The sequence below is a fragment of the Equus asinus genome, chromosome 4 (assembly GCF_041296235.1).
Source record: "Equus asinus isolate D_3611 breed Donkey chromosome 4, EquAss-T2T_v2, whole genome shotgun sequence".
NCBI classification, from domain to species: domain Eukaryota; kingdom Metazoa; phylum Chordata; class Mammalia; order Perissodactyla; family Equidae; genus Equus; species Equus asinus.
The window spans coordinates 103,488,311-103,511,032 of NC_091793.1; positions in this window are offsets into that span (position 1 = coordinate 103,488,311).

The following is a 22,722-nucleotide window of genomic DNA, read 5'->3' on the forward strand; positions in this document are numbered from 1 at the left end:
ATACACAAATATGTGCTGGGGGATTTGGGGAGAAAAGAGCAGGAAAAAAAAAAAAAGAAGAAGATTGGCAACAGTTGTTAGCTCAAGTGCCAATCTTTAAAAAATAAATAAATAAATAACTGATGATTTTCTCCTCTTATCTTTAAATTTTCCATATTCACAAAGTTCTTTGGGGTGGCCTTTTTGAAATCTTTAAAAAGTGGTAAAACGTAAAATCTTCTTAATGACTAACTTTTATAAAGCAGAGGACGATCTCTGCTTTGCCCAACGTAGATCACAGATGCCAGTAGCATGCAGAGGAGAGGCAGATAACTAGCATTTGGCTGCTGGGAAAATGGATTCATTGGGAAGTCCTCTGACTTCTGAGACCCAATCAAAAATGCAAGTCACTGCTGACTTTGAAAGCCTCAGCCAGGTCATCCTCATGTTGTAGTAAGGAAGTCTTTATATTCTGATGAGCGTGGTGATAAGCCCTGTTTGTACTTGGTCTTTCTTACAACATTTTCACAGTTCCTCGTATTAAATATTTGAGCCACATTTAACTCTACATCCACTTTTTCCAGACCACAGTGTTTGACCATGGATTTATATATCATTGAACACAAGAAACAGCTATTTTACCAACAGCCTTACTGTCATTAAACAGCAGCCACTGTCAAACGTTCAAGAAAAGGCCCAGCGGGATGATGAAAAGAATGAAGATACAGTGCTTTCCCAACTGTCACAACAGCAGAGAGAAGCATCTGGTGCCCAGAACAGCCAGTAGAAAGGGCACCAGCAATGGCGGGCCTGATTCCGTAGGCTTTTGGGAGTAACTGCCCCTACTTCTCAGCTCTATCTCAAGGGATAAGCCAATGAAACCTATAAAGCTCCACAAAGCACAAATTAGAAAGTTGTTTTGCCAAAAGTCCCGTGGAATCAACAGTCTAAACATCAGCGGAGGTTTTTCTGAAAACTGAAAAAAAAAAAAAGATTATTGGTGAATGTAAACTGAGAGAAAAAAAATTGTTTACCTTACAATAAAAATTTACTTTAAAAACACAAATTTTTGCTTCTTGGAATCCATATTCACAGTGGAAATGAACAAATCTCTTTTGTTACACATTCATTTATTATCCTGGTTTACGTCATCTCTTGGTGCAGCTATATCTTCATCCCTGACAGCATTTCCTATCATAGTGATATTGTGAGGACTAAATTAGAGAATGCATGGAAAATGTCTTGAATGGGGCCTAGAAGAAAATAAACTTTTCATAAGTAGTAACTTTTTTTATTTTGAAGAACAAGGGATAAGTTTCCATAAACTTGAATTAAATGGTACTATACTGGCAAGTACCAAACTTCCAGGCAATACAGTAGGTATTCCTACCAAAGAAATAGATTGGACTATCAAAATTTGTTTATGATTCATTTGGCATGGATTCTTTCACAAAATGTTATGGGTAGTGATGAAGGCTCCAGGCCAGCCCACGAAATCATTAGTTTTTGTGAACTTAAAATGGTGTAATCTTTCAGGAATGGAAGTAAATCTCTCTTAAAGATATTATATTTTAAAAATATCATTGGATAAAAAATAAATGTTATTGTTAGTATTATTTGGTGAGGAAGATTGGCTCTGAGCTAACATCTGTTGCCAATCATCCTCTTTTTGCTTGAGGGAGATTGTCCCTGAGCCAACATCTGTGCCCCTCTTCCTCCCCTTTATATGTGGGTCACCACCGCAGCATAGCTTGATGAGTGTTGTAGGTCTGTGCCTGGGATCCAAACCTGCAAACCCAAGCCTGCTGAAGTGGAGCATGTGAAATTAACCACTACACCTCTGGGCTGGCCCCTAATTTTGATTTTTTTTTTTTTTTCTTTTTGAGAAAGGTTAGCCCTGAGCTAACTACTGCCAATCCTCCTCTTTTTGCTGAGCAAGCCTGGCCCTGAGCTAACATCTGTGATCATCTTCCTCTACTTTTTATATGTGGGACGCTTACCACAGCATGGCGTGCCAAGTGGTGCCATGTCCACACCTGGGATCCGAACCAGCAAACCCTGGGCTGCTGAGAAGCGGAATGTGCAGACTTAACCGCTGTGCCACCGGGCCGGCCCCTAATTTTGATTCTTGAGTAAAGCTGCAAGTGTAATTAAAAACAACTGATAAGAAAGTGAAGTCTTATGAAAATTTTCCATGGAATACATTCAAGGGCTTTGGGAGTGGATTACATTTTTTTTCCTATTTTAACTATGATAAATTATTCTCCTAGTTTTATGTATTTACTTTCCTTTTATCCAAACTTATATCTGTGTTTCCTCAGTAAAATAAATGAGTTGTTTAATAAAGATAAGGGAAGCATAGTATTTTGATTATAAATAGGACCCACGGTGGCCGGTCCGGTGGCAGAGTGGTGAAGTTCGAGCACTCTGCTTCGGGGCCCAGGAATTTGCCAGTTCAGATACGTGGGTGCAGACATGGCACCTCTCATCAGGCTATGCTGAAGCAGCGTCCCACATAGCACAACTAGAGTCACTCACAGCTAGAATCTACAACTATGTACTGGGGGGCTTTGGGGAGAAGAAGAAAAGAAATTAAAAAAAAAAAAATTGGCAACAGTTGTTAGCTCAGGTGTCAATCTTTAAAAAACAAAACAAAGCAAATAGGACCCACGTCTTATTTAATTTTTTAAATGCCAGTGCTAGTATAGAGCTGTAGATTTTACATGTGTGTGTATATATATATATATATATATATATATATACACACACATGATATAAATATCATATATTTATAATATATATACTTATATATAATATATACATATACACCTATATATACATATACATATATATACATATCGCCTATATATGTAGCATATATATTTATATCACCTATATCATATATTTGAGATACGTCATCATATATATATCACATACATTCATATCACCTACATATATATGATATATATATATTATCACCAATATATATATTTGGTGATGAGCCCTTAATAAACTTAATTAACTAAAGAATGAAGAAGGAAAAGAAGAGGAGCGGAAACTTTTTTCCTCCAGAAGGCAGGCAGGAACAAGTCTATAGAGAGCAAGGAAAAGCCAAAATTAGAGGAGTTCTTAACTGTGAAAAACTGAGAAGCATAGAAAGTATAGTATTTATTTGATTCTAATGTGGGGAAATAAAAGAACTATTAAGGGTCAGAATACCATATAATAAACAACAGATAGTACCACAGGACACTGGCAATGGAGCAGTTCTGTCAGTTAAATAATTTGCAGTTCCAAGTAACACCATGACCACCTTACAAGGGCTTGAACCAGGGCTTCTTAAATTTTAATGTGCATAGAAATCACCTGGATATCTCGTTAAAGTGCCTATCTGATTCATTAGATCTGGGGTGGGTCCTGAGGGTCTACATTTTCCAAATTCCCCAGATGACATTGATGATTACCACCCTTTGAGTAGCAGGGTTTGAGACACATTGTATTACTTAACTAGTACCTGGCATTTATTGTTGACTGGATGAGAAGTCTGGAGTCAGGCTATCCCAAGGTTAGTTCATGAGCTCTGCATTATCCTCAAGAACCCAGAATCCCTTCATCCTTTCACTTTACCATCTGAGCAATTTTTGACATATCACTTCTTGATCACACATAGCTGCTGCAGCCCTAGTCATTATGTTTTCACACACATATCCAAAGTGGAAAGCAGAGTGACATGCATGAGAACTTTATAATAATGTCTCTCTCCTTTTATCAAATAAAACATTTCAGAAAGCTCACAGCAGATTTCCCCTAATAGTTCATTGGCCAGAACTGTATCGTATGATCATTCCTACCTACAAGAGAGGTTGGGAAAGAGAGTAGCTAGACTTCTCAGTCTCTGTAGTGAAGGGTGGACAAGGGGGACAGCAGGTTGAGAATAGCTAAGTGGCCGAAGAACAAGTCATCTATAGGAGCTTTTGTTCTGATTGTGCCTTGGATGGGGTTGATGATCTAAACTTTTGAGTGGAGGAAAGAAAGGGAGAGCATCAACTAATTGATTCTATTAATAAATTTTGGGGGCCAGCCTGGTCGCGTAGTAGTTAGGTTTATACGTTCAGATCCCAAGTGCAACCTACACACCACACATGAAGCTAGGCTGTGGCGGCATCCCATGTACAAAATAGAGGCAGACTGGCATAGATGTTAGCTCAAGGCCAATCTCCCTCACAAAGAAACATAATAATAAATAGAAAATAAATTTTCATTACTCCATTGTTCACATTTCAAGGAATGTCTGGACTGTATTTCTGGCAGAAGGTGACAGGTGATTTCGTATCATCTATTTTAAAGTACAGTATTTAATGCAGTATAGTTTTAAATGAGGTTAATTGATCTAATTGATTTAAATGAGGTTAAGATCCAATAAATTGGATCTTCCTGGCTTTTAGCTAATAGATATTTATTCCTCTGCCTTAATCTATCAATGTGCCTTACTAAATAACCCATTTGACACAGTTGTATGTTGGGAGTATGAGCTGTTCTATAGCTTATTTATTCATGATACACACAACAAAAGTTGAAATGAAAGGCAGGATGAGGATACACAATTGTCAAAATAAATAGAACAGATGGTTAGAACAAACTACCTGCTATTTCAGGTGATTTCAAATCTTTCGTTATTTGTTGAGGGAAAATACACAATGCCTGAAATGTTTCAAATAATTTATTTAATTTTGTGGTAAATAATTTTTTATCACAAAAGGGAAACTCCAAAGAGAATAACTATATTTGATTGATATCTTTTAGGAAGAAGCATAGAGAGAAAAAATAAATGCTCTCAAGAAAGGTAGTAAAAACTTCAAATCATAACAAAATATCATTTTTCTCATGAATAGTTTAGCATAAATAGTTTCACATAATAGTGTCTCATAATATTTAATGATTTAACATCATTCCTTGAAATAATTTTGTTTGAAGAATTTGAAACCTTTTACTAGCTAAAGAGCTACTCAAATAAAAGTTGTCAATGGAAGCAAAGCTTCTCCAAATGGTAGAATCAACATAGATACATCCCGATCTTTTCTCAACTTTGCAGGTCAATGAATCCTCTTTACTAACTGGTGAGATTCTAAGGAATTGACTTATAAGAGAATGGTATAAAAAGAAGAATGTTAATTTATGTATTATCATTGACAATGAAAACTTTCCACTAACTGAAATGCTCATTATGCCAAAATGGGCTATCGAGACAGATATGATGGTTGATTAGAATAAAAGCAAAAAATATTTGATTTGCGTGGAGACTAGAATTATGCCTATGAAAAAACTTGATAAATTATCCCCATATTTTAAGAAAAGTCCTTTCTCTAGTTAAAAAAATGCTTGTGTCTGCCTGATGCAGACACCACAGAATAAACACTAACAATCTTTCTTACTTGGCTACCATATTCTAGAATTAGAGTATAAGTCAGGGTAGGCAAGTTTATGAGTGGTAACAAACAACCCGAAAATCTCAGTTGTCTAAACCAGCGTAGTTTCACTCTCACTAATGCTGCATGACCATCCAGTCAGAGGGTTCAGCTCATTGTAGGCACTCACAAAACTGGTGTGGGGGAGGTTTCATTTCAACCATGTTTCTGGGATTGTGGAAGCAGGGAAAAGAGGGCATGACAAACCAGATAGTGGCTCTTAAGACTCCACTCTGAAGCGAAAATTTGTCACTTTCTACCTAGAGTTAGCCAGAAGGCAAAGTCTGAGGCACAGTCCCCAAGAATGTCCTACTTCTGATGCCAACTGCAATTTTGGGGAGTATTCAAAACCATTCCCACATTCGATAATTTGCTGGAAGGACTCAGAGAACTCAGTGATAACTATTTTACTAACAGTTATGATTTATTACAGGGAAAAGATACAAATTAGAATCAGCCAAAGGAAGAGGCACGTAAGGTAGAGTCAAAGAAACTTGTAGATTCAAAGCTTCCATTGTCCTCATTACACGTTAATTCCCAGCTGCTGTGAGTGGCAATATGCATGAAGTATTGTCAAACCAGGAAGGTCATACAAGCTTTGGTGTACAGAGTTTTTACAGGGGCTCTATTGAGCAAGCATAATTGATGGATTAATTGCCTATGTGGTTGAACACAGTCTCCAGCCCAATCTCCCCAGATGTTGGGCTGATACTACGTGGTCCACAGGCCCAACATGAGTCATCTTGTCAGCATAAACTATCAGACGAGGTCCAAGGAATCTATCATGAATAGCACAGACATTCTTATTACTCAGGGAATTCCAAGTGTTTAGAGATTACCTCCTAGGAGCCAGGGACCAAGGCCAGATGTCTCTTTGGAAAAGGTCAAATTCTTTACTACACATTCACCACAAATGACACAGACTCAACCTTGATCTTTTTGAAACTTGTAGTCTATCAATTTGAAATTCTTTGCAACCAAAAGCCAAAGATATGGCCAACTATTATAGAAGTGAAATAATTAGGAAATTACCATTGGTAACCATCATAATAATAATTTATTAAAGTAAGAAACAGCTGTGGATAATAAAAGAATTGGAAAAAATTTAATGTGAAGCAAGATATTTACATAGTTTCAAATTATATTCCCACAACAGATTTGTTAATTACAAAGAGAAAAATAAAGATTTCACATTGGATAAATATGACAGATCCCACCTTAACCAAATGATCCAAGTTAACATCATATTAATTTGCCAGTCAGTACCATGTGTCTTCTGATATGACACACCAAAGACAAACATCACTTCTTTGCTTTCGCTACCAAACTTTATAACCTGAGTCTAGACATGAGGAAATATCAAACCCTAAATGACGCCATTCTTTAAAATAACTGGCCTAAACCTTTAAAAAGTGAAAAGGTTAAAGGTCAAAGATAGATAGAGCCACATTTAGAATGGCAGAGAAAGGGTTTTCAAAAAGCTGCTCCTCAGTAAAGTCAATGAGAAGATGGGCAAAAATTTTGAAAATCTAACAGAAGAAAAATCTAAATGCAAGAGCTAAACCATAAAATTCTTAGAAAAAAACACAGGTGTAAATGTTCATGACCTTGGATCTGGCAATGGATTATTAGATATGACACTGAAAACATGAACAAAAAAAGAAAAAATAGACTTCATCAAAATTAAATACTTTGTGCATGAGAGGACATAATCAAGAAAGTGAAAAGATAACTTACAGAATGGGAGAAATATTTGCAAGTCCTATATCTGACAAGGGACTAGTATCCAAAATGTATGAAGAACTCTTACAACTCAACAATAAAAGAGGGGCCGGCCCGGTGGCGCAGCAATTAAGTGCACACTTTCTGCTTCGGCGGCCCTGGGTTCGCTGGTTCGGATCCGGGGTGCAGACCTGGCACCATGTGGCAAGCCATGCTGTGGTAGGCATCCCACATATAAAGTAGAGGAAGATGGGCATGGATGCTAGCTCAGGGCCAACCTTCCTCAGCAAAAAGAGGAGGATTGGCAGCAGTTAGCTCAGGGCTAATCTTCCTCAAAAAAAAAAAAAAAAAAACAATAAAAAAACCCAACTAATAAATAGGAAAGACCTCGAAGAGATATTGCTCCAAATAAGACATATAAATGGACAATGAGCACATGATAAGATGCTCAACATCATTAGTAATTAGGAAAATATAAACCAAAACCACAAGGAAATACCAGTTTACATTCATAATAACAATAATTATACAGAAAATAACAAGCATTGGTAAGAACGTAGAGGAATAGGAACATTTTTGCATTGCTGGTGGGAATGTAAATGATACAGCCACGGTGGAAGACATTTTGATGGTTCCTCAAATAGTTAAACATAATATTACCATATGATTCAGAAATGTCACTCCTATGTATATAACTAGAATAATTGAAAACAGTGACTCAAAAAAATACTTGTACACAGATGTTTATAGCAGCATTATTCACAATAATCAAAAGGTAGAAAAACCCAAAATGTCCACTAATGGATGAATATATAAACAGAATATGGTATATACATACAGTGGAATGTTGTTCAGCCATAGAAAGGAATGAGTAATAAAAAAAAATGCTACGTTATGCCATGTGAAAGAAAACAGATACAAAAGGCCACATATTGTATGATTCCATTTATATGAAATATGTAAATCTGTGGAGACATAATGTGGATTAGAGATTGCCGGGGGCTAAGGGTGGAGGAAAATGAGGATTAATTACTTAATGGGTAACGATAGTCTCTAGGCACTACACCGTTAGATGTAATGTGATGTCCCTGCCAACACATGGTTTTACAGGCTGCTTGCAGCCAAGGATTGAGTACAGCAGAGTTACCAAAACCAGACCATTCTTGCTCACTGAAAGATTTTTCTAATGGATAACTTTTTCTCGGGAATCCCCAGCAACCTGGCAAGAACATTATCAGAACTGCGCTATAGTCTGATGCTGTTTCTCCCCCATCTTTCCTTCTTTCTCTCCTTTCTCAGGTACCAGACCTACATCATCATCTGAAGGCTCTCCTTGCCTGCTCCTGCTCCTTGCCCTTTCTCCTTCACAGGTGTTTCCCCCAAATAAATCTCTTCCATGTCCACTTTCATCTTGTTGCCTGACAGAGGTAAACAGGGACTGGCCTAATAAGACAGGTGGGATGTGGGGACCACAAAATGTCCCTTGCACAAAGTGCTGACCCAATTACTGAAGATTTCACTATTGGTGACTTGGGGAAATATCCCAGTAGAAGAGAAATTCTTATTGGTACAGTAATTCAGGCATCTGAAAAATAAGAGGAAAATAAAGCCTACAAGGACAATGGAATTGGATGGCTATTACTAAGTTGTATTGATGCTCTCCAGGGGGAGAGGTCTGTAACAAACATTTAAAGGCTAGGAATTAGGGCTTGAGGGTATATATGGTGACATATAAATAGGCCCTTGTTTCCTGCAGTGGCAGAACAGACACAGCTGATGATCAAACACAGGATCTGATTGTTAGGATAGAAGAGCTCCAGAGACATTTAAACACTCAGTCCAGGCAAGTGTGTTACACTAAGGTAGGGTTTTGATAAGGAAAACCTGAGATCCTACAATGAGATGGGGACATCTGGATGGATGCTCCTAAGGTTTTGGTTCTGTAAACACTTTAAATGTTTAGAGCTTTCAGAAGTTGTCCAATCCTTTGGAGTAAGACTAGCGCTTGACGCATGCTATGAGAATCTGCAAAGGCTCACCCAAAAGGCAAGAAGTGCCCTACTCAGAAGTTGCCCCACCTGCTCACTCAGCTACCAGGACAATAACTACAGTTAAATCTCAACATAATCGGTTGTGGACCTGCTGGTCTTGAGAAAGGAGGAAAGAGATTACAACCTAAAGTAACTGCAAAAATTAGCAGACATGTATTGGCAGTAGCTAGGGGAACACCCCTGGAGTTAGATCTTGAGGGAACTTGATCAAGGTTGCTAGAATGTAAGACTGAATAAGCAAGATACCATTGACTTGGGAGGACTTCCTTGGGAAAAGGCAAAACCCCAGGGGATATGACAGACTTGCTTCTTGAATGGCTTGAGATGTTAACCAACTTAGATCTGAATGTCAGAGGTGTTAAGTGACTTGCTCTAATTCATTCATTTCATAAGTAGCAAAGACAGAAGAAACCACCTCTTCCAAAAGCACTGGTCTAATGCCTTTACCACGAAGACAATAATAAAGGTCAATTTATATTGAGCAGATACTATATGCTAGGAACTGTGCTAGGTTCTTTGAATGCGTTACTGAACTTAATTCCCAGAGGAACCCTATAAAGAAGGAATTATTAATACTCTCATTGTAGAGATGAAGAAACCGAGGCTTAGAACAGCTGAGCAGCATGCCCAGTAAGTATGGGTCTCTGATTCAAAGCCCACACTGATTCAATACCTTAAACTGATTACTTCATATTATGACTTGATGGAACGCCCTCCATTTTAAGCTTTTTGCCAGAGACATTTCTTGACTCGTTTGCAAGGAAAAGTGGGAGATGAAAGAAGTAAAGCAAAACTCAGAGTTCCTTGAAGGAGAAAATGAATAGAACAAACTTGAGATAAAAACAGCATTTTTGTATTAAGGACTACAAGCTAATAGAGGAAACTAATGCTGGGAGCATGCCATCATCATTTCTGTTTTGAGAAATAAATCCTTTGCTTGGTACCTGCCTGCTTATCAAGTTGGGTCTTCTCAGACTCTAAGTACTGCCTCACCCCATCCAGATACTCATCAGTACAACCTTCTTTGTTCTAACTGACTGTCCCAAACATATTGACCATTGTCAGACCACTTTCTATATGTCTTTCATTTGTCTATTGCGATCAATGTAGAATAGGCTGTAAGATGCTAGAGGGCAGGCTCAGACTGTTGTGAACAGAACCTAAAGCTCTATCACAATTCTCACAAACAAACATTCCACGTACACATGTAAATACATAAATACGCCTTCTAAATTTTTTGGATGATTTTGTTCATTGAATACCTCCCTATTTTCTGCAGAAAATGATGTCACATATATCATCCCATTCATACCTCTCCATCGCTGGTTGTTCTATTTGCTGAACCTTGCACCTCTCCTTCATAGAGTACTAGAAATCTTGACCTTGCAAACATTCAAGAAATTAATGCTTTCGTGACTTTGTCCATGGTTTTCTCTTGCTTTGAATACCCTCCTGTCGTTCTCCAAACATTAAATTCCCACTTATCCTCCAAATCCTCTAAACCTTGTCTCATCCTCCTCAACCATAATCATTCAATCCCCTTCTCCTGAATATCCACAGTACTTTGCTTTTATATCCATTATAGTAATAAAGACCCTGACTTCCAGTGAAGTTAATGCTATACAAATCTTAGTTGCTAGTATTTTAATTTATTCAACAAGTACTACATCGCATTTCTTGAGGGCAGAGACTTTAATCTTACCTGATTATGTGATCTTGTCAGCTCCTAGCTCCATAAAACTAAGAACTCTTTGTTTACCTTTGTAATACTACCACTAACACATTGAATTATTAATTAGAATAGCAATACCTGTTATCACGTACTGAACAGCTACCATGTGCCAGACGTTTTAGCTATCTTATTTTCAGATATCCTTAAGAAAAAAATGTTTGGAGTGATAATTACTAAATTTCTCTTATAGGTAAGAGATCAATTTGCCAAACTCACAAAACAATTAAGTATCAAATATGGGATTTAAATCCAGTTATCTTTGAAGGAAGGGTCTGTGTTTTTAATCACTATGTGTACAGTCTCTCAAAAAGCAGGTACTCAGCAAGCAGTGATTTAACTGAATGCTAAGCTCTTGATAAATGATAATTTATTATTAAAGAATTGAATGAATTATGAGGAATAAAGCACTATTTTTGGTGCTGAGAATAGAAGAGATATACCATTCCATCTAAATTTGTTAAGCTTCATTATGTAAATAGCCAACATTCAAAACCAAAGCACTTTTTATAAATTAGATACATTGGATCATAACTACTTCTTGACTTTGGGATTTCTTTAAGACAATATTCTAAATATTCAGTTGGAAATAAGAATAAGACAAAAAGATGATAATGAAGAAATTAGGGAACAGTAAGTTAAACTGTTAGAAAGTAGGTTATACAATCCATAGAAAGACCTCATCAAAAGGCAGAGAAACCACTCAAGGATTACGTTAAGTAATAGGGTTAAGAAGAACATGGTCTGAAAAAATTGAGTATCTTCTAATAACTATAAGTACACGAGTTTCTAAAATGCCATACATAATATCCACGAATTATGTTGCATAATGTAATAACACGTTATGCTACCATTAACGCATTATAACTATGTCATTTGGAAGGCTAATTTTTTTGTGTAAAACCACTTAACTACATAAAATTGAAAATAATGATTATTGTAACTACTTTCACTTTTCATCTTTAGAAGTTCAAGATTAAATACTCCATATGCAGTTATTTTACAGTGATGTGTAGTTTTATGGAGTGGTCATATAGTGTTCTAAGTAATAATTGTCTTAAAATTCCCAAATACATAAATCATAAGATCTTTTCACATATTATCATTATGAGAAGTCAAGGTAAGTCACTTAATAGCTACTTAACAGTGCATATAGAGTTGATCATAGAATTTGGATAAAATCTAAAAAGAAAACCAAGTTTCTAGAGAGAGCTAAATATTAAAAAATATATGGCCATTATAGCTGTTCGATATAGTTAAGCTCAACTCTCTTAGAAGTATCTATTCCTTTAAAATACTGATATTCATAAATATTTTAAATTGTTTTTTAATGAAATAACTTATTTTAGGGGAAAAATCTCCACCCACATTGGTTTTATTGGGATTCCTCACAAAAAAAGGAAGGAAAGAAAGGGAGAGGAGCTGAAGTTTTATGGCTAGGCACTGTATTTTATATGCAGGATTTATCCAGATCCATTTAAAATGGGATATTATTTTCTTCATTTTTAGGAATAGGAAGACTGAGACTCAGAGGTAAAAATCTGCTCAACGTCACAGAGATAATTAGTAGCCAAGAAAGGTTTTCAAAATATCACGCAGCATGTATTCAATGAGTTAACTTCACCTGAGCATTTATTAGATATCAGACATGGCTCTAGATGCTGAAATTTACAAAGACGCCTAAGATGTGCTTTCTATACTCAAGGATCTCACCACACAGTGAAGAGAGACAGATAAATAAGCATATACTTGTGATGTGATAAGTAGTGTTAAGGATCCATTTTTAAGACATTATGTGAGTTTAATCTGTGAAGTCTTCCTGTAACATGGTTATCATGACTAGGAGAACAGCAAGTTATGGAGAGTAAGGAAAGAAAGAGCTGCATCTTTATTTAAACATCTCATAGTTAAACATCTTCTATATTGTCTGCTATTTTTCCTCATCTCCTTTCTATTTTATGACTATTTAGGTTTGAATATATGACAAAAACTATTCTTGACAGTAGGCTTGATAATTCTGCTACATAATACAGGTGTCATTTATAAAGCAAATAACTTAGGTCTTTTTGAAAATTCCAATTGTGTGCCTTTAAGAACAGGCAGAAACTGTGTAAAGGCTGGTGATAAGAGTGTTCGCATGGAGATTAGGTAGAAGAAAACCTAAATATGACTCAGTCTGATCGACGATAGTCTTACCCTGGTCATCATATTGATCTCTCCAAATCTAAAACACCAAGATTTCATGCATCTTTTGTGTTAGGGCTTGCTTCTTGAATAAAATCATTGATGATCCATATATTTAAAGTCTGAAGGCACTACAGACCACCTATGTACATTTTCTACCACGTTTAAGCTTACAATATTTATTAGTTATATTGGCTATATTATAAATCTTTCAAATTGCTTATTAATGTATTTTTTTCATGGGTTTATGATTGGGATTCTTCATTCTATTCTTTTATTTTCCTCTATCATGTTTCTCATTTCTTTCTTGTTTTCTTATAGTTCTGATCATATATCAAACCAATCTGTTCTTCTATTATTTCTTTTTGTTTTCTTTTCTCTTTTTTTTGCGTTGGAGTTGGCAACATTTCCCAATTATTATCAGCTGCAAATTTAATTAACATGCTGTTTATTTCTTCTTCCAGATAATTAATAAAGTTGTTAGAGAAAACTTGGATGAACACCAAACACCCCACCAGACAGCTCCCCTAAGTCGGATGCTCTGCCATTTATAATTACCTTTTCTTATGGTCCTTAAGCAAATTTTCAGTGTTCATTCCAGAGCCAATTTAAATTAATTTGGAGGGAACTACTTTAAGAAACACACCAACCAACTGTTTCATAGTACCTTCTTAGAACCTTGATTCTGTAAAATATTTATACTTTTATTACTCATGCCAAAACTGTATTAATGAAATTGAACATTTGAGTACAAGGAGAGCAAAGTCTGAGAGTTCTCAATGAGAGAGCATGGTCTCAATAAACATTTAAGACAAAGCTCTAATTGCATTATTTATGAGTTAAATGAGAACATGAAAGAGGCATTTACTTTTCACCTTTTGTGCTACTGATTTCCCATTTCACTTAATGAAATTACTAGCTGATTTCAACTTTTATTAATCATTTTTCTGGCATATAATATGTTCTATAGTAATACATTTAAAAATGATTAAATTTTTGCCAAAATTGAAGAAGAGTTTCAAGAAAGCGTCTATTAATATCATTTTAAGAGTTTTCAAGTGTAAAACTTTAACACTAACCCAGGGTTGCTCTCATAATTTTAAATCTATATAAGGCAATACACTCAAATTTAAATACTCTTCTTAGGTTTCTACGTTATGTATTAATGATGCAGTATATTATTATTGTATGTGTTACCATCTTTGAAGCTTATGATCATAGAATTTTAAAGCTAGAAGATATACAAAATAATAATTAATACAATTTTCTTGTTTTATAGGTGAAAAAAAGCACTGAACTTAGAAATGGTAACTACCCTAAATTGATCAATCTTGTGGTGAGATCCATAGAACCACTCTCCTTAAACCAAAACTTTAGAGATTCAGATCTCTTAGAGATGATATTTAAAAGTCCTCTTTTTCTGAACATGTTGATTGTGGCAGCAATCCAGAAGACCATTGCGCATATGCTGTGTGGATTAAGTAATGGACTTATATCTTTTCCAGAAGCCAAGAGACATCAGAAGATAGCATTGTAAATGAATGGCATTAATATAATTAGATTGCTATAACACAACAAATCTATAGTTCGTGGAGTTATAGACTGCCTGCTCAATTACTGGAAATGGACAGATAAGCCAATGATCATTTGTCATAGTTAAATTCAAGCTAAGGGTATTTGTTAATAGAGGAAAAGTTCCAGGAACTCTAGAAGAAGGGCCAATAAAGAATCTTAACAGCCAATGGCCCTTTCTTGTGTCTAATCACAATAGGCAAACAAATACAATTTAGATGTTTTAGTTAGTTTTCTCTTGTCATAACTCACTAATTACGGTTACTTACATATCCACAATAGACTACAACATTTCCAAAGGAAATAGCTTTGATTTTCTATTGTTAAACTTAATATACCATGTTCAAAATGCATCTGTTCCTTCTTTTCTCCACGTGATAGCCTAACGTCATACGTCTAAATGAACTGCATAGGGCTTTGATATTAAATAGAGAATTTTCCTTAAGTGTGAGAGTCACACTTGCCAAATTCCTCTCCTACATCCCAGTTTTCCTAAGAAGGTATTAATTTTGAGATCATAAAATGTGCTGTAGATAATTTTCACTTACAGTTGTATCCCGGAATATACATATAATACTATTAGCTGCAAATTTGATAATGCAAATTCTATCCTTCACAAATATCTAATATCATACTGGAGATCTATTTCTACAAAGTAAAAAATCTTCCAAATATTCAGAATTTAAATTATTGTTGAGGAATTTATTAAGATGTAAACCAACCATGTGATTCAAGACAGAGAGCTGAGCACACATTTTAACTACCTTCTCTCATTAAGATCCATTGAATTGACTGTAAAGAAATATGTGTGAAAAAAATACTTTAAAATTCTTAGGTAGAAGCTATAAGGAAGAGGAGGACAAGAATGTCAGAGGGCCAACTGTTTTGTAGAATTTCTTATAAGAGAAAGTGTATGGAATCACACCTAAGGATAAAGAAAGTCCATCAATTTTAAATTTTAAAACGTTATATAAGTATACATGTAAATATATTTATTCATATCCCAGAAGAGAGTATTGATTCTTCAGAATAGATCCTTTTAGTACTGACACATGGAATATGGTGATACGCGGCAAGACTCTTGTCTGCTAGACCAAAATGAAGCCTTCAGGTTGTTAACAAAATGTATCCACTTGCAAAGGTTTTATAGTCAGTCCTCTTAAATCAGGTGAGGGAATAGCAATAATAAGAGAAGCCCACATGAACTACCCATACAAATCAAACTAATTCTTCATTAATAAATAAAAACCAATCACCAAATAATCATAAGACCTAGGGAATATCAGCATTTCAAGAGAAAAAGACTGAGATAAAGAAACAGAAGGACTAATATCAGAGGAAGCAGAGAAAAATTAGGAGAAGGAAAGAGATGTTAAAAGAATTCCAAAGGTGACCTCCCAAAGAGCATTAGATGACATTGCACATAACACAAGAACATGCTGCTATGAAAAAGGAGCAGTCAGAGAACAAGTAAGAGCTCCCGAAATTGAACTGATTGCTGAAATAATAAACATAATAATAACAGCAATTTACTGAAAAATTCCCTGAACATAGAATAAAACATCAAGAGATTGAAGACTTGAGGAAAAAGTAGAGAGACAGAGATATAAATCTAGGAGGGGCAATGTTTTCCTAACAGGATTTGATGCATTCATTAGTCAAATATATATTGAGTGCTTACTATGTGCTACGTATTGTCCTCATGGATTCGACATGGTAACGAATGAGAAACAGTCTTATCCCTTATGGAGTTTACATCGTGTTGGAGTAGATAAACAACACACAAGGCATTCCAAAGAGAAAGAGAAAAAAGAGAAAATATAGGAGAAAAGAAGAAATGTAAATAACCCATAGAAGAATGTTTTCCAGAGCTTCTAAATATACAGGGAAAGTAATTTTGAATCTGAAATTTTGTACCCAACCTGGTAGGTGAAGCAGCATGCTGATAAAATCTTAACAACTAGCTCTCCTACAAAAAAGAGTAGCCAACCTGATTTGTAGTATTCGGTTATTTTTATGGAATAAATCCTCCCAAGATGGCCAATTTCAAGCAAAGTGAGGTCACAGAATTGGGAAGAGATGCTACAAAGTCAGCATTTGTGAGCTGGTACGAGCCAGCTCCAGCATACCAGTGGGCAGTACAGTGAAATAAAGAACATTTTTTGAAAATGCAAGCCCCTAGTAGTTTACCATGGTCCACTTTCTTAAAAACATTAAAATATTCCAAGAAGATGAAAATAAAATCTAAGAAAGAGGAAGACATGAGATCCAAAATAAGAGTTTATCTTAAACAGGAGTGCTTTTAGTCCTAGAAAGCAGTTTGTTCAAATTTCACCAGGCATTCAGTAGTACAAAGAGTGTATATTTTTATTTTTAATGAGAAAACTATATAGTTAGAAACTCTAGCTGTCCAAGAAAGTCATAGCCCCAAAGTTTGGGGGCACTGATTGAGTTTAAGAAAATAAAAGGCATTTGACTTTGACATTTAGATTCTCTCTCTTTAAGAGAAATAGATTTAGTTCAAAAAACTGTTTCTGCTTTTCTACAGAACCAATTACTACATATTGCATTCTTTACAGAACTGATTATTATTTTCATAATAATAATATATCAAATACTATTCATTACCAATTTTCAAAATTAATCCAGAAACAAAGTATAGAAAACTAAATTATATACTATATAAACATATATAAAACATATTTTATTATCCTATATAATTATTATATACATACTATGTATAATATATAGTATAAAATTGTAGTAAATATAGAATTGATGATATAAAACTAATGACATGATTAACACACATTGGGAGGGGTAAGAGAAAGAAGGATGGAGAAAGAGAGTGTTAATGTCTTCTTATGTATAGGGAATTATATACAGCACCAAAAAGTTATGGACCAAGAAATAAAAAGTCATGAATAGTATTTGATTTTTAGGGGTAACCCATATAACTAAAGATAAAAATATTAATTCACAAAGTTTGGAGGAGTTTAAGAAGAAAAGAATATCAGTGAGCTAGATTTCTTGTCTTTCTTAAGGAGAAGCCAGTAGAAGTCATGTACGATGATAGACCAATAGAACTGAAAGCTTGGTATATAGTGTTACAGAGGAAAGCAGCAGGTGGAGCCGATAAAAAAACTCAGTTTTAATTTTATGTCTTTCCATCCTTTCAAATATTTCTTTTTGAAGTGCAGTTATATATATAGGACACATATTTTCAAGCCAAGGAAGCTCCATGGAGAAGCTGGCAGCCAGTCTTGTGGAATTCTCTGCACATTAGCAGCAATATCACATGGTGATAGTTCACTGTTCCTTTGCAGAATATTGTCAATTTCAGTATATACATTTTGTTGCCTGCATCATGTAGCTTGACAAAGCCCCCCAAAAGTGCCATGTGCTCAGAGATAGCATGTATGTGGTGTAGAGAATATACATAATAAATATGGATCAAACAATTGATTTCTCCATTACTTACTGCTATGTAAAATATTTCTAAAACGCAAGCTTCCTTCCTACTTTATGTTACCTTGGAGGTTTAACAAACACACACACACACGTTGAGTTTCCATAGAATGATAACCCTATCCATAACTTGTATCATGGAATTACATCTAAGAAGAGAAAGGAAAAAACTGAGTAAACTGTGTTTTATTTTGATATGTGTTGCTTTGTTATTCAACCATTTGGAATTTATGCTATGTGACTTACAAGAAAAAACAAAGCATAGGTATTTGGGATTATAACAGACCGGAAGGAGCTGAAAAATTGTAAGTTGAATATTTAACCTCAAGAGTATGGTTAAAAATGAACTTTATGAAACAAATACACATTATATAAGACTGACATATTTTTAGCATTAAACATTCCATGTCATGCTGTTTTGGAGGATCAATTTTTTAATCTTATTAAAAAATACTGGATACATAAATATAAATTGTATTCTCAGGAGTCAAAAAACCAAGGTAAAGACTGACTATACACTCAAATATTTAGTCAATCATATCACAGTCACTTACTGTTGTGCTTAACTTTAAATATAAGGCTTACCTTTCAAACATCTCCTCTACAAAACTGCAAGTTCCCAGAGAGCCAGCAGTGTAATTTCATTCATTTTCCTAACAACCTCAACATCTAGCAGACCTGTACATAAAAGACAGTTAATAAATATTAATTAAATAATTAACTGAGTTCCACACTATGTTGAGTAGTATAGGAAACATTAAAAGAATCCATTTTTCAGAATTTGATAAAAATTAGAAAAAAGAGAAACCATGTACAATATTAAAAAATTAGAAAATATTTCTAAGAGAAAATATAAGCAAGAATGGCCAGGTATGTCTCAGATTTTATGTGAGTATAATAAGAACTTTATGTGAGAGAAAAATAACTACAAAATATGTTACTCTGGTAGCATTGGTACAAGAGGGGGGATTAACCTTTATCTTAAAGGTGAGCAGAATTAGTAATGAGGGTGTGGGAGTGGGGGAAAAGCTCAGAGAAAAACCCTTAGGGCAGGAACAAGCATGTGTGATTGGTTAGGGACACGTGTTAGAAAACAATGAGAAATCATTTCTAAGGCAAACTTTGTAACAATTTTCTATTTTTTTCCTTATTAAATAGAAGACGTTGTCTGCAGACTGAGACTTTGTGTGAATTCTCGTAAAACACAAGACTGACTTTGGTCTCATGTTTGTCAGTCTGTGGAAGGATCTGTGCTTACCTGGGAGGCCTTGGTACATAGTTCAGTAATGTTTCCTGAATATTTAGAACATCTAAACAGTATGTTCATAAGTATACATTTTATTTGGTTATTTTGAATTATTAAAATCACCTCAAATTTGGGGGGAAATTATTTTTTAGGTGTTTCTTCTAGAGAGAAAGCATATACTAAGGCTTGGAGCTTAGACTGTTTATCAGACTAATTGGGTTAAAAATTCCAGTCACTTACTGCGTGGCCTATGACAAACAACCTATCTGTGCCTCAGTCTCCTAATCTGTAAAGTAAAATAAGAATAACGTTATTCCACTCATGAGGTTGTAGTGAGGTTTAAGTGAGTTAATATATGTAAAGTACACAGAACACCGCCTGCCATGTAGTAGAAGCAGATCGTGAGTATAAGTATTATAGTATTTCTTTGAAAATGATAATTGCACTATCCATGTGCAATTAAAGAAAGCTTAAATAATCAAAAAGATATACATTAAAAAAATAACTGTCTCATCTCTGCCAGAGTTCCTTTTCCCAGAGGCAATGACTATTTCCATCCCCATGTATCTGTATTCCTAGCCAAGAGTCAAGTAGCTCTTTTCACTTTTTAAGTCTTTTTTGCATGTCCCTCAGAACATGTTACACTTTTATTCATATAGATCTTGAATGTTTCTCTTTAGATTTACTTCTTGGTGTTGTGTCTTTGTGTTAATATTAAAAATGACAAGTTTGTCACTCTATTTTCTAACCCAATATACTCCTAGTATGTGAAAAATCTGTTTACTTGCGTATACTAACTTTATGACCAGCCGATATACTGAATTCTCTTAATGTTTGTGATCATGTTCCAAATTGTCCAATATTATTTTTAGGTGTGATAATATTGCTTTGGCCCCAACTAAAATTTTATTCAGATCCCTAGCCTTCCTAATGATCCTCACTTCATCTTGTGGCTGCCTTCAGTGAAATGGAGCCGCTCCATTCTCCATTGTGGAATGATGCCCACCAAAGTGGAAAAGTCATTCTATTAGGATATGGGAAAATATCAGCTCGTGCAATGAAATTTGTTTTAATCTAATAAAGAGAAAGAAATTATGCTTTTCTAGAGATCAATACTGGTCCAAAAGAGAGAGGCTCATTGCTATGTACTCTATCTTGAGGAAAGAATGGTGTTCCACAATGAGCCTGAAAGAGATGGCTTTACCCAGTTGTTTGCCTTCAGTATATCATAACAACTTGCAGTTTTCATTTTGTAGATAAAAAGTGCAGGTTTATTTTCATAAAAGCAATTCATTTAAAAAGTAGACTCTTTATAGTAATTTTGAATGACGTGAAGAATGTCATGAAAATCTTCCCTGGTTATCTTACAAGGAAGTTGTTAGAAGAGACGTGTGTTTTTCTTTTATAAAAAGGCAAGTGTTCTAAATTTGCTGATGATGACAATGGCTCCAGTGGTATGACAACTAGCTGTGGTTTCTTTTTCCAAATAAAACCACACTAATTATATCTCTTTCAATAAAGGTGTTTTTATTCCAATGACTGATAAAGAAACTTTACTTTTAAAGAAACATATAATGAAAATGAATTTTGAAAATAGATATTTGGAAATGATTTGTCATTCTGGGTTTTTGCAGCCAAAGTGATGCATCTTGTATGAAGATGCACATTGGTCCACTGAAACAGAAAAAAAAAAATTGCAATGAGAATTTTCTAACATGTTTTCAAATCTCCTAAACAAAGAATTTTAGCAATGTTGAAGCTATTCATTAAAAATATTAAAATACCACTCAATCCAACAAAATGCAAAAATGATTGTCATCAGACAGGCAGAAACTTACTATCAACATTCAAGTGAAAATATTTGCATATTTTTGGATGGAATTTAAAAATCAATATAATGATTTCACAAATGCATTTCTTTCATAATACTTTGTGAGGTATTATTTCCAGCTATGGTAACAATTAAAATCAAGGATCAAAATAAACTGAATCTAGAGGCCAATCTTTGGAAACTGTAATACCACCAAGAATTAACCAAGATTTCCAAAAACAAGGAATCATATCCAATTATATATAGTTTGCCAAAGTATTATAATTAATACCATTACTAGAAGCAAAATGTTTTGCCCTATTAATAAATAAATATTAAAATATTTTCTTTATCTTCTCTCATTCTTCTTAATATTCTATGTATACTTCAAAATATATATAGAGAGTAGTAGCATAGATACATAACTTATATATAAATGCAAATATATTAAGGATGCTTGGTCAAATCTTTTACTGATAAAAGTGGGAAATACAAAAATTTAAACTGAGCATAAAGCACCAGTCAACGTGACACATATAATAGGACCCTGGTGGCTCAGAGAGCAAACCTCTCTTTCCAAGGGCCTAACTTCCTGTCAGGAAATTCTCTTGCTTAGAGAAGAACACGGCTTATCTATTGGTAGGCTAAGATAACATTGTGCTTTACTTGCCTTTCTCCACAAGCTTGGATTTTGGGGAAAATAAAGAGAAAGTATGCAGATTTTCTTATAGTTTTGGTTTGATAATTTATTTAGGTTCTGAAATATTTGGTCACTGAGGAATAAAGAATATTTTAGATCATGTTGATCTAAAATAAGATAAAATTTAAGGAAAATTATATCAAGTTTACATATTTTGACAAACAGCTAAGATTAAACGATAAAACTTTATGCCAAAACAAAATTTTACAAATGAAATGTGAAATTCCAAAGGACAACAATATTACATCTACTGTGCCCCTGGGTACCTCAGCAGTCCTTAATAGAACATTCCACAGTATTTCAAAATCACATCTTAATAAGAAAATACCTTATTAACTAAGAATTTATTTTTCCATTAGATGCAGATATGCATAGACTGAATTCCACAAATAGCATCATAAAAAGAGACATTTTCTGCATATTTTATCACTATAGATAGTGAAATTCCCAAAATATAACTTTTTAGCCATAGCAGGTTATGTTCATGATATGCATATCATTTATGTTTATAAGCTTAACTATTTTTCTCTTTCCTCTTAGATTATAAATTTCCTGAGAGCAAGAAGTTGATTTTTACATATTGGGTTGAGATGTGCTCAAAAGCCTTTACTGGTTAACCTCCATCCTCCCTACTCTTTTGGCAAGTTGTCTACCAAACAAAAAATTAAAATAGGGCACTTTGGAGTCCCAAATTGGAGAAGGTAAGGATTTCTTGGTGACAAAGTTCCAAATCAGGTGTGTTATAATACAGTGGTTACCTCAAATATTCATTATATTATTAGTATTTCTGTTTAGT